Source organism: Anopheles funestus, chromosome 3RL (genome assembly GCF_943734845.2).
Source record: "Anopheles funestus chromosome 3RL, idAnoFuneDA-416_04, whole genome shotgun sequence".
Classification (NCBI taxonomy): domain Eukaryota; kingdom Metazoa; phylum Arthropoda; class Insecta; order Diptera; family Culicidae; genus Anopheles; species Anopheles funestus.
Window position 1 is genome coordinate 66,802,235 of NC_064599.1, and position 14,136 is coordinate 66,816,370.

General features: G+C 41.6%; 2 protein-coding genes across 4 annotated transcripts in view; one reads left to right on the forward strand and one right to left on the reverse strand.

The window, feature by feature from the left end:
- LOC125772408 (ADP-ribosylation factor-like protein 5B) overlaps positions 1 to 10,883 on the reverse strand; it is an 84,798-nt gene extending 73,915 nt beyond the window's left edge. The window contains exon 1 of the mRNA XM_049444114.1: positions 10,636 to 10,883. The gene's annotated coding sequence lies outside the window, so the exon portion shown is untranslated. The remainder of the gene's footprint in view (positions 1 to 10,635) is intronic.
- Positions 1 to 14,136, forward strand: part of LOC125772382 (uncharacterized) — a 142,989-nt gene that overhangs the window by 46,295 nt on the left and 82,558 nt on the right. The gene's annotated exons all lie outside the window — the stretch shown is intronic.

The following is a 14,136-nucleotide window of genomic DNA, read 5'->3' on the forward strand; positions in this document are numbered from 1 at the left end:
CACATGGTGGAGGTGCAACACCAAGAAAAAAACATTACTTCTTGGGTAGGCGGTTGAAGATCTAATAAAAGGTAGGACGTTGCCCTTAACCACGCTTCTCCGGAAGCTCCGGTGCTTTGGCAGATCCTCTTGAAGCGCCTACCTGGCAAAAGTATTATTATTAATCACCATCATAACAAAAACCTTTCCAACAAACAAACAAAAAAAAAAACGGACCACGCACCATCGCCGGATCCCGGTGGATGAAACACTTCGGCCATCGAATTAACATCCACAATTAATTACTCTCTCGCTAAGGATTTTGCAGGAGATCAGGACCGTTCGAAAAAGGGAACAGTAAGCTGCTGGCGCCTTCTTAGAACTTATGATGTTAGAACACCTTTTCTACTTCCGACCAGCTGTGCTGTGAAATGGTTTTCCCTACCATAAACCCTAAAAATTGCCTAGAAATCGTTATTGTACCTCCCGGTGTAATTAACATGCCGAATTTTAAAGCTCCACCGGTGCCGGATTCTCTTCTCTTGCTGCTGTGGAGTACATGGAGGAAATTGGTTTCGCCATTAAGCAATCTAGCGTGTAAAGAGCCCACTCATGAGTTGATGAAATTAAATGATCTATTTCATTGAATCACCAGACATGATGGATCGCGTGTATGGTGAAAGAGAATAATTTACTTCTTTTTTTTCTCGCTTAGCAATGCGATGCGTCATAAACTAACATGCGTCTGGTTAAAATTCCTTCACGTGACATCCTGCCCAAGCTGATAGTGGATTGAACAGCAAATTGTGATTGCATTTGCGTACCATCAGCACCAGCCGGGTGCGATTATTTTTTGTTCAATAAACGTGAGAGACAGCAGCATTAAATGAAGCACCCAATTATTGATAGCACCGATAAGGCACACAGCGCCAAGCTGTAGTGTCGATCGAGGGTCGTCCTGGGCGGTAAGATAACGTCTGACTGGTGCGCTCGAGAAGTGCTGCTAATCAAATATCACTCCACCGAAATCATGTGCCGCCATGAAGGGGTGCGTTCGACGCACTATGCGTTGCCGTGGGGAGCAAAAATCCCACCTTTTGCCGAGAGCAAATAAAAAAAAACTGGCATTTTGCAATCACTGCGTGGCGCTATCTTAGTCAAATATAATACACAATCTCCGTCCTAGCATAACAAGCAATAGAAGCCCCAAAAATGGTCAGATTTTTCTCTATTAAATATCACACAATCCCCCGGTGACGGTAAATGACTCGTGCAATCAATCATCGCCAGTTGACGGACGCGAGATTGAGTCAATGGGCATGGTTGTCTAATAAACGCTCAAGCCCAAAGCTGGAATAGATGTATGCAATTATTAGAAGTGGGCCATACGGAACAGACCGCACATTGGCGAGAGAAAGCATGCGTCGCTATTCAGTTTGACCTTCCACGATTCACATTATTGGTTTATGGCATGCGAAATCGTTTATGGCGCTAAAGATAAAGAAGGTGTGAACAAAACGTCCAATGAGTGTCATGATTTGCTCGGTGAGAGCTTTTTTTTTAATTGCTGCAAAGGAAAGGTGCCACAGGCGATACGTTTAAAATAGTATTAGCTATCTTCAGATAATTATAGCCATTATTTAACATTTAGGGTGAAATTTGTTCTCGTTTTAGCTACGCAGAGTTTGATATATTGTTTAATGGGTACATTTCTTCTTGACATAATAACCAACTAGGTCATGCTTGCCATATAATGGCTTATTAGACTTATTTGACCATATAGCCTGCTAGTAAGATAATATGGTCGTGTCGTTTGAAAATCGACGTCGGTATCACTACTGTCGCGTCAAATCATTTAGGATTTTTGTCTTGAAATTTTGAGTGTCTCCGCAATACACTTTTACAGAGTTTTTCTATTCAGTTTAGACTAGCCGCACACTTTTTCCTGCTCTGCGTACTTGATTTTTGACGCAGGTAGGCAAACAAACATGGTGCTTGCTAATAATCAAGTGCGCCGAGTAGGAAAAAGTGTGCGGCTAGTCTAAACTGAATAGAAAAACCCTGTATAGCAGACTTCAAAAATTCGCCGAGATCTTCTTTACTCGTAGTTTATTTGGCATTTAGGTCAGTTTTTAAAGAAGAAAACATTAAAAATAAATGCATTTCATCAAGTTAGAAAATATTTTCAACCAAAGTTTTTCTTAATTGCTGAAATTTTGCGCTATAAACTCACTGAGTTGTCAAATTTGAAGTACTATGGATATTTCGGGATATTTTAGACATGAAGTACACCTTGAATTTAAGGTAACTTAGAGCTGATAAACGATGCTAAACGTATTTAAAATGATTATTATAATCATGAGAATTATAATGATTATTATAATCAAATCCTTACAGGTGTATCACTCAACTGTCATCACTAAAATCAACCGACCAAAACATTTAGTATTTTGATGTTCTCCATGAACTCTTGAAGCACAATTTAAAGCAATTTCTATGTGCACCATTATTTTGACTTTTTTAAACAATCTCAAATAATTTCAAGAAATTTTCAGTACTCTTTTAGTTTGTTAAGCTTTAACACCCAATCTAAGGAAAATACTAGATGTCTCCTAATACGTGTCTCTTGACTAAAATGATGAAACTTTTCTATCAAATATTTTAAAACCCCTTGTACTTAAGAGGGTGTATCGCATAGTTATGATTGACTTACCAAGCATGATGAAATGTTGCTTTTTGTTTGTAAGCTACATTATTTGTACAACCGATAGGGCCTCTGCTTAGGTAAACAAATTCCATTTTACAGACTATTTCGTACAGAAACACAAGCTGGAAAAAAAAATCCTACTCCTCAATCTACCAGTTCGACATCAATCACAAAATCGTTCCCTGAAAGTCTTGTATCGGGGCTTTTTTTTATTCAGCACGCACAATGTAGCAACCGGGCCCGTACAGAACAAACTTCTTCAACACCACAGCCTCTCATGCTCCGTGGGCTGTAACATGGCTGGAAGTGGTTTTCGGGTCACTTGAAATTGATTACGAGAGATCACTTCGTGCTCGGCAGCAACGATCTTGAAAACCCCCACGTACCGAACAAAAGTCTCTTTCTTTGGCCATTAGAAAATTAAACACAATTTATCCAACTAAACACCCGGGTTGTATTGCGCCCCCGGGGTCTGACAAAACGCGGCAAACGTTACATTGTTCACTTTTTTTCTTTCTCTCTCTGCCATTTCTTTTGTAACTAGTCGGGAGTTTCTTCGATCCGCTTCACCAAGTATGCTTTCGGAAGCAGCAGCATCCTTCATAAACTCGCTTGCAGTTGGTGAAAAATGGGGGGAAAAGCGAAGAAGGGTAGCGAGAAGGGCAGTTCCGTATCGGTGGTGGAGTGTACGTTAAGTTCCGTCCGTCATATTGGGCGCTCACTTTAAAATTAGACTCCATTCAATCAATCAACCAATTCAAACATGCGCGCACACAGCTACACGTACCCGGTGTGTGGTGGGGTAAGTTCTTCGCTGTGTTTCAAATCACCCGCGACATCATCGGAAAGTTTCAAAGTTTTGTCGTTCGTTTGTGCGCCGACACAACGGACCCGTGGAGTCTGATTTGATTGGGAAACCGGGGGAACCTTTGGGGGGGAAAGTGCCGAGTGGGATTGTTTTTATTATTTTTCCACCCTCCCCTTTTTGCCGCATTTTCCGCATCTTTCGTGCGTGTGCACGAGATGGAGGAGGAAGACTGTGTCAGGATAGAGAGCGAGAGTTTCGAGTCGGCATGTTCACTTTAGGATTGGGTGGAACTTTGAAGTAGGCATCCCATTCGGCAACCATCCAAATGGGAAGTGTACGCAGCTACGCATTCTCCATCATGACAATTGGGAGGCTTTCAGTCGTGAAACACGGCGAAGTGACGCGATGCGGCAGACGGTGCGGGGAGCTTCGGTGAGGATGCTTTGGAAAACACTCAAACGCGACTCGAAGTTAAACGTCACATTTTGGACGTGTTTTTCCTACTCCAATTCGATGGCCGTTGTGGATTGGGTGGATGAGTTTGTAGATTTAGGCGTTTAAAGTATTTCAACAATTTTAAATATTCGAAAGAGCGGCTCAAAAGAAGAGTGAGATGTTATCGAACTTGTTACACACTTAACTACAGTGAAATTTGGATTATCCGGGTGCCATTTAAGCAGTTGTCGGATTACTAATGGAGCTCTAAAGCGATGAGATTTTAAAGACGACATTTGACATACTAACTACAAAATCGATTACGGCAAAAATTGAAGGGTTTCCGATAGAGAATATGCTCAAGTTTGAACAAAATATATAGATTACTATTGCAACAATAAATCACAAAGTCTAATAAAATTATGCACGTAGAAAAAAACCCGACCATAATACTAATCATGTTCAATAAAGGAGATTTTCCGATTATCCGTGTTATACGCTCATCCACCTAGAGTCGATTCTTTACAAGCACGGATGATCGACATTTAACTGTATTTACCAGTAAAAGTAAATATTCCTATAATTCGTGTTATCCGCTTATCCGGTGACAGTTCATCTGCATTAACGTCAGAAATTTAATTTTTATCCAGTTACAAAGTCAGTAAGAATTTTCATTACCATCCATAAAACAAAGTTCTACACAAAGAAAGCCAGAACCCAAAAACCAATTGTTTATTGTTCGTGTAGCAGATTGTATACACAATAGGGCAGTTAAATATGATTATGAAAAGTATGTTTATGCGCAAGGCAATATTTTTTCTTTACGACGTGACTATTTTACGATGGCCACAAGTGCTTTACTTCCTGCTATTCTTCAAACCTTTCAATCCCATCCCAATTGAACCGAAACGCAACGCGTCTTTTTTGTAGGTCCAGCTGTGCGCACTCCCGATGTAGCCGGAAAATCGTTGTACACAAATCAATCCAGTACCACCACCGTCGCCAGAGTCCCAGGCCATGGGAAAGCGGGGGAAGACTTGCGAGGTTTGACGGAACGCATGTAGCGGGTCGCTTTCGATTTTTGCTGAGTGCGTGTCCGGGGAATTGGGGAATGTTTATTTCGTTTCAAAAATTTTACTACCGCAGCCGAACATGACATGAACAAATAATGTCCCATAGAATCCCTGTCACCAGCCGTCGCTCCTTTGCTCGTTTGCGGTTGTCTAGGAGCAGATGATAATGTTGGAAGGCCTAAAGAAGCGAAGGCAAAGTATACGAAGCGTCTTAAACAGACTCAAAGAAATACTTTTTTACCAAGCGAATAGAACATAGAGCGTTTGGGTCCTTCAATATCTGCTGACCTACATTTTCCGAATTGTCCTGCAGCAGTCAATCGGATAAGTTTTGCATAAAAGCCATGGAGGGAAAAGAGAATAATTAGCACAAAATAAGTTCCCTGCCGGACTATGTCCGGAAACTGCATTGATGTGTATGTGTGTGAGGTACGTTTTGACGCATCGATCTGCAGCATTTTGGGTCTGTTTCACTGATTGTATTCAGACTGCCGGAGGAACAAAAGCCCATCTCTCTTTGCGTATGCTTTATGCCACTTGTGTCTTGCGTGTCACATGCGTGTGTGTGTGTGTGTGAGCTCATCACGCTCCAGATGCCAACCACCGTTGACAGATAATTAATTTGTCCCGCATATGCAAATGCAGCAAACGCGTTTTTGCCATCCGGCGCTGTCCACTCAGGCCGTGCATGTCTCATCGTCTTTGCGTGTGGCTGCAATAGAGGAATGGAGAGCGAACTTCACACGCAAAAAAACCTCCCAACAACGAAATATCTATCACTGGCAGCACTGCAATGTGAAGTACGTTTCGGAATTCACTTTTTCACAGCATGAGCATGAAGTGTGTGTGTGTGGAAAATGCAGTTGCCATCCTGTGGCCAGGACATGCCGGATGACACAATATGTTATCCTTCGCTTCTGTGTCACCGTTTTCCGATCGTACGAGGTTGGGGATTTTTCTCTCTCCCCATCCCCTTTTAGGACTTTTCCTCCCCTGTTCCCCCTTCGCTCTTCCTTCAACAACGGAAACCTTTATCCTCCCAGGGCTGCTCGGTGGAACGTACTGCCACGGTTGGGCATCAAAACACCGCAAAACCGGACGACGCTGCGATTGACTTCATTAGTATGCGCAACTCATGTCCGGGGTTCGAAAGCTCTTGTGTGTCCTTTTTTTAAATATCCTCCCACGGACGCTGATATCCGTTTTCGCTCTCAAAAGCCCGATAGCTAGGGACAGGGTTTTTGTTGTACTCATTGTTAGTGCTGCGGCTAATACCAAGGAAACGGTTATTAAACCGTCGCTGAAAGCTTCCGTGCTTTGTGCAACTATATTTGACTCACGACTTTCCCGGGAGTGAAAGGATCTCCGTCCAGAACATTGATTTGTACGCCTAGTTAGGTTTTTGGTACGTTGACAAGCACTTACTGTTTAATGCCACTGTTTGGTGTGATGCAAACTTTTGCGCTTTTGGTCACGAATTAAAAGTTCTTCACATTTTACTAAATCTCTTCCGCAAGTAGAGCCAGAACTGGAACGCTGTCACGCGCTTGTATTGAATTCTTGCACATGCGTAAGTGTTTTCTTTCGAGGAGCAACGATTCGGCCATCCCTCCTTACTCGATGGGAAAGTTTTAATGAACATACTCGGGAGACGAGCAAATCGGGCGTATGGTTTCGCACATGTGCACACAGTACCGTCTGTAGAATGTAAGATTTATTATTGCACTTGGCAAGACTTTTCACGAGAGGTTAGAGTGAACAATTTCAAAGACCATGCGGTTTTTGCAGCCAAACAAACAACACTCACCCCCAATAGCGAGTTTAATGGGACCACTGAGTAAATGTCGGATTGTTTGTTTGGTGATTTAATTTCTCTGGGTCGAGATGCATTCTCCCGCTCCTGGAGTGGGAAGTATTTAGTTTTGTTTATTACTTTAAGAACGCATCAAAAGAACGGTTTGTTGTTGGTTCGGAAGTCAAAAAGTGCCTAAAAACCGAAACGTTAATTGTGAATTAGTTTCAACTGATATGCACCGTGATTATGCTACCGGTCGTAATGTGCTTCCTTTTCATATTCAAATTCATTGCTTCTTTCGCTGGAATCTATTCCCTCGCTGAACTACGCAGAACGGAATCGGAGCTGCGCATCGGAGCTACCGGGATAGATTTTTGTTGAAGGGAAAACTAATAACAATAATGTCGTCATTACTATGGTTTCACGGTGTTCCGCTCCTATAGTGAGTGATCCGGACATGAAAGACAAGCCACAGTTTTGATGGCTCAAGGGTGACGTTGAATTTCTTGTCCAATTTTGTCACCCTATGGTATGATCATTAACCATTCAGTAAGTGTGTGTAGAACATGGTTGGTGCTGGTTTTTGGGGAGGAATAGTTTTTTTTATGGTCCATTGTTAACCGGGTGGGGTATGGGTAGCAAATTACTTTCTAGCTCTGTGGTGTCTTTTGTTCGGACTTGTTTCTAAAATTCGTCATGCTATCAACAAAAAGACTTTTTTGGTGGGGATGATGAAACGAGGGGTTATTCGAAAGAAGTTTTATTTAGTTATACAATGTTAACAGTACAATGTAGCAAATTGTATGTTGGAAATGTGTATCATGGTTATGATTTTGTAGGAAAACAGAATTTTTGTACTAATAAGAAATATGTTTTTCCAATCCCAATATCTGAAAATGTTTCATTCCTTGATTCATCAAGCTAATTCCATTTTAAAAAAATACTTCAAGATGGAGTTCAAAAAATTTGGGAATTATTCAACTTTATTCCGAAAGGAAAAGTCTTGATAACAATTGTGAAGATTCTAGAAGTTTTGAAGGCTCGAATCTCTAAAAATTCAATAAAATTTGAAGGATTCTCCTTCTATCTTCACATGTTATACTTCAACTTGAAATCATCCGTAAAAGGGTTGAACTTTATCACTTGAGAATAAAAATTTTGAAATCAATCGTTAGACTTTCATAAATCTTCCGATACTAAAGAGTCTTTTGAGATATTCGATGCTTTGAGACAATTAGTAAACTTTTATTAATAATTTGAGAGACAACATTTCAGGGTTGGAGTCGAAAGAATCTTCAGTGAAATTTTATATGAATGACTCTTCGAAAAAGTTTTATTAAACACAACGCTACAAGCATTCGTTAAGCAATTTTATAAAGGGGGTGATTTCTTATTAGCTTTCTGATAAACGAATATCTTTTTGATAGTCACAAGAGTGCAACCATTGCAATTAACATATGTAATATTTATGTCGAACCAAATCGTGGAATGGAATTTTCGATTAGATTTGAATAAAAAATCAGTTCCATTTTAAAGAAATCTCAACCTTCACAATTTGTTTAAGCATTCAGTTGAAGATGGCCCTCAAACGGAGGGACCAATCGTCTAGTGGCAGACGCTATCAAAATGGTTACCACCGAAGCTGATCTTTCGCATTTGAAAACCTTCAAATCCTGAAATGTGTTTATTTACGCAACGGTAAGGAAAATGACCGGTTACCACCATTTATGTACGTGTGTATCGGTGTGCAAGGCTGAAATGGTAGCGATAAGCGTTTCATTCGCTGCTCGATAGCGCAATGCCACTGCTCGCGCGATATCAGAACAATTCAGCGCATTAAAAGGCTTCTTCACGCGAGAAGCCCGGCGTGGATGAAAAGCAAAATCTCCCCGCTCGAAACCACCGCTCAACTAACACGCTATCACCATGCATAACTTCGTAAAGGCTGTCTTGGCACATCGAGGGGCATTCATAGGTCGTGGAGCGAGAAACACAATCGCTTCGGAAGGTCAAATGTCCTCCACCTCAGAGATCGGTGACTAGAATTTCAATGAAATTTTGTCATCGATTTTTTTTTTTGCTCGCCAGTGTGCGAACGTTCTCCCCCAGCACGTTTCGTTTTTGGTGTGCCGAAATCGGTTCCTAACGTACGATTCCTATGCCGGCGAAACATTAGTTGCGCCCCGGTGCGCCGGGAACAAAAGTTGTACGGTACGTGCGTTGCAATCCTGCCAAGAGACGACCACCAGGATCCATGGTTTAGCGAAGCTTCAAACCGTCGTAACCTGCACGATTCGCAGCTAAATAAAAATAATACCACACGAGGGCCGGATGCACGAGGTGTTGGAGAGCTTAAATTAGGTGAGCTTTGGTATCCAATTATTTGCCATTGGATGGGGATGGGCTCTCCCTCTGTTGTTGTTATTGGTCTGATCTTAGGGGAATTTACATACGATACGATTGTGCCAAGTAGGGCAAATGGTTTTGCATCTCGGGGGGAATTGCTTCCCGTTTTGCGAGAATGTCTGAAGTAGATCACACAATTCGCTTCGAGCTTTGTATTGAGCTGGCAAAAGAGCTTTAATTTTGTGCTTAAACACTTCCCTTTTTTTCAGGGACCTGATCGGACTTTAGATAAAATTAAATTCCCTTAAAAAGATCCCACGCCTGGCGCTTAAATCAACAGGGAATGCTAAAGCGCAGATCCAATAACGAGCCAGGTTGGTTCACACTCGAAAAAAAAGGATTCCTATTCCTGCTGGACCACTCTTGTATTGATAGTATTGGAATGTTGACAACACCATATGGTGAGCATTGGCTTTTTTTGTTGGTCTCATTTTTGTTTAGCTCATCTTCCATTTTTCCTACGACACGGTTCCAGTTTCCAGGTAGTTCCAATAAAAGGGCCCTTTTACGTTCCATTCCACAACATCCCTTCAGCATGTGAGCGCACTGGTGGCGTAAAGCACACCCTCCGAACGATTCCCTTCGCTCCCACTCCCACTGATGCATCACAGCATAATTGTTTCAGGTTTCTGAATTCATGGAATTGAAAAGCTGCGGTTCTGGGATTTTATAGCGTTTAGAACCATTGAAAAAGGAGGAACACCTGAAAGGACGATACCTTTTTTTTCTATCCTCCCCATTCGCACCGGCATTAAACATGGCCACTTATCGACGTATTGATTGCAGTTGGGTTCTTTTTGTATTTCTTTAAATATTCATCCGCCTGCTTCGGGGCCTACGGTTGCAGCTGGTGCAGTGGAACCGTATCCCATATACGATGTGTCCTGGTTTTTTTCCTTGGCCTTTCTGTTCCAATTTCCCTATCACACTCTCACCGTACGAACAAAGGGGTTGGTAAGAAAATAAAGACAAAAAAAAAACAGCCATACAGACGATATAGGGGCGATAGAATGCATTTTTCACTGCACCATACAATTTGCTTCATGACAAATCGAGTCCCTATAAAGCATTCCCTAGCAAACGTACACAACTACTCGGAGTCGCAAAACCGGGGAAGGGTAATCAAACGGGGATCGATAATAATTCGAAATCTGAATATTGTGTGTCCGTTTTCGAAAAATGGGATGAAAACTGAAACATTGGAAATTTGAGTTCGAGTTATGGGTGCTCCGCTGAGCTGAAGAATGGGCACCAAGAAGATATACAAACGGACGGACGAGAACTTCTGTCGCCACAAACTTCCTCTGACCCGAAGAATTATTTGTCCCCAAAGGTTTGGAATGTGGTGGAAGCTTTGGAGGAGCGGAGACGAAGGGTATAGGGACAAGATATGCAGAAGACCGGAAGACAGCTGACACAATTCATTACTTACGTCTGACCGGTGTGGACTATCGGTGTATTGGAAATGTGTGCCGATAAATGTGCGGCAGTCCTGGAATGAAAAGAAGAAAAAAATAAATGAGTGGCAATATCGATGTGCGCCGTATGTAGCGATGTGATTCATATTTGTTCTAGGGTTTTGGATTGGGACGCTGGTGGCAACGCAGGTTATGACGAGGCGGTATTATCATATCGTGCTCATGTTGGAACATTTGTATGTGTTTCTTGGTAGGGGGATCTCTGGAGGCGGCTGTCTCTGTATATCTTGACCCAGGTACCGCTTGCTTGGTGGTGGTGAATCGATCACACTGTATGCCCGTTGACTCACCCAAAAAGGTGTATCTTGTCCACTGTTCGGAACAGTCGGCCCTGTTTGTTCGTACACAGGAAATAGGTGATAAAACCGAACTCCTCGAATCGGCAAAAAGGCAGACCGCTTGATGCAGTGGCTTTTCTATCACCACGATACACCACGGTCCGATCGCGAAATGACACATAATCAAAAATGATTGATTTGGTTCGCGTCCGTCCTGGGCGGTTCTTCGATTCACTCGGTGCTTATACTATTGCACTTGGTTCACCGCTGATGATGTAGCTATGAACCGACACTGCTCCACAATGCCCAAAGCCCACACACCACCAGGACGCGTGTGTGTGGACGAGTGTCCGGCGGTTCGATTATTAGTATGCAATTTTAGTTTGACTTTTTGTGGCCGGGCTTCTTTTATTATTTTCCACCGGCAAATGTTCCCCCCCCTTCGGTGTGTACGGTTTTTTGGTTTGCGCGCTTTTCCTCGCACACCTAATTGCAGTGGCCAGGTGCGGAAGGTGCGTCTGCGATCGGCGAGAGGAAATAAATTGAAACTCACTGGGAAAATAAATTGAAATCCGACTCACTGTTGAACATGGGTGAAAAACAAATGCATTAGCCCCCGGTACTTGGGAACCCGAACTCCGCGGAAGGGTATTGAGGGGACAGTGGAGCTGGGAAAATTATACTGTCTGCCGTCTCCGATTCCGTGGGCGTATAGCATCAGTGGTGCGGGAATGTACGGGTTTTGTCTTTCACTGTTGTCCGGTGTACTTCGTAAATAATTCATTCGTTCCATTTTGGCTTTTGAAGTGCTTTTATGACACAGCGAGCTAGGTTTTTTGTTGCCTAGTCCTTGCGCGATGTAACACGGTAACATATTCCACGCTGTACATGAAATGTGTTTTTATTGGTAATAATCGGTACCAGGTGGTCTAGCTTTTGTGATTGTGCACAACACGCCGCTTCCTGGGTTAATTAGAGCATTATGCATTTGTGCCTACGTTTTGTCGAGCAACTAAAATAACAAGCACTCGCAATTTATATTTTTATTTTGTAATTATTATTCATTATTTTAATAAGAACTCTTCTAAATTTATCCTTCTCAAAAAATTGTTTGGTATTAACAGGTAGTTCCCGAGTTTATAATAAAAAAAATCAAACAATTGACCAAAAAATAGTTGATAATGTCTTTTATCGATAATGTTTTGATAAAACCTCGCAGATCTTCACGAATCTACATGATCCGTTATAATACTTTATCTCCTTGACTATCTTTATTTTTATATTTGGTGATATTTTTAGTTAAAATAGCCGATATCTCAAATAAAAGAAATTTCAATTATGTTTTTCCTAAGATACGCGTATATAAAGTTTCAAGTATATTAAGTACATAACTATGCGTAAATTATAGTAATTTTGGAAATGAAATAGTACGTAAGTAGAAAGCTTAAACGCATTTATGGCATTAATTGACATAAGAAAATGAACTGCAATAATGAACTCTTTGTACTAAAAACAAGTACTAATTGCAAAGGAAACTACGATAAAGATGTTACTTTTTCGCTATATCGCAATCATAGTTTTGTAGTTTAACTCACAACAAGCACGTTAAGCTTTGTTTTAAGTTTAGACTTAGTTTAGAAAACTGCAAATATGCAATTGAATACAGTTTTTAGTTTTGTATTTGTTTTCATTTTTTCAATTGTCATAAGATCTTTAGATACAGGCATAGACATCAAATTTTAAAGATCTATTTTCAATTCTTCCTACTACCACACCTTAGAACCTAAGTTAAAAGTGAAAGCGTTGGAAGCAATAAAGTAAATTGTTTGAAATAATATTATCATCCTTTCGATCGGTGCCACTCGGCCCATAAATTCCCAGTTTAAAAGCTGGACAAAGTGTGGGAGCCTTCTGCACAATGTCTTCTTTCTATCACGATCGAAGTTTTACAATTTTAATCACTTTCTTATGAGTTATTTCCCTGTTTCTTTATGGGCAATCCTTTTATAGTTTTCGCAACGACCGCAAACGACGATGCGTTTTTTTGTTATACGTACCGAATAACCGATGTCGAGATCTTTTCGAGCTTTTTTATTATCACCCCATCCAGAAGGCTCCATTTCACCATCATATTTTACGCAATATTCCACACCAATCCTTGGTGATTGCTCATCAGTTCGGTGTGCTATCCGGCGTGCTCCCATGGTTGTCCCCCACACCGTAGCAGACGACCGTCTATGACCGCGTCAAAACCAGCTATGTTCTCGATGTTTAGGTGCTGCGAGAGCTTCAAGAGTGAACGTCGAGATTATTGCTTTGCGCCTTTTGCTGGCCATCCAACCCACGAGCGCATCTGACACGGGATGACTGACCTTCCCGCCCGTCAGCAACACCCAGCGCACCTTTATTTGCGGTCGTTCCCTGTTCCGTTGAGACACAGGGTTGGAGTTGATGGGTTGTTCATAAAATCGCTAATGATTTCCGTTTTGAGTAGGGCGAGCAATCAATTTCTTTCGTACATTGGTGTCTTTTTTCTGCTGTTGTTATCGTCTTTTTCTTCTTCATCTGACTCGCCATCCTCTGTCACGAACATCCAACACGCGGGTTCTTCATGATGGAGACGTGTGTGCGCGCGCGCTCGTTCGCTCGTCTGCCCTCGAAACCCGTGTCTACGCCAGAAGTGACATAGTTGGAGTTTTATTAGGTTGTTAGCTTGATCGATGGTTTATTGATGTTCTCTGCCGATCATATAGCGTAAGTGTGCTAACTCGGATTTCGGTTTTAATTGCATCGGCGATAGTGATGTTCCGTTCGCTTCTGATGTCACCTTGTTCGGTGAAGGGCTACTGCTTTCGTTTGGGTTTTTTTTCGGTTTTTGGTACAAAAACCAGCACAAGCGTTTAAAGGCGTTTTGATGAAAATGAAACTACATACATTTACAAGAATGTCTAGCAGTATTATTGGGTTTTTTTCTCCTTAGCAATTTGATGTCTGTCACATCTCTCAGAGAAAAGAAAACACGTTTAGCACTTTTTTCTGCCCAACTTTCAGAATAACTAGACACGAATAATAAATAGGGGATGCTTCTCCAACACTTTAATCTACATTAAACTCCTTAATCCATCTGTCCCGAAGCCACAAGTCTTCGTTTCCCATTTAAGATTGGTTTGTCAAGCT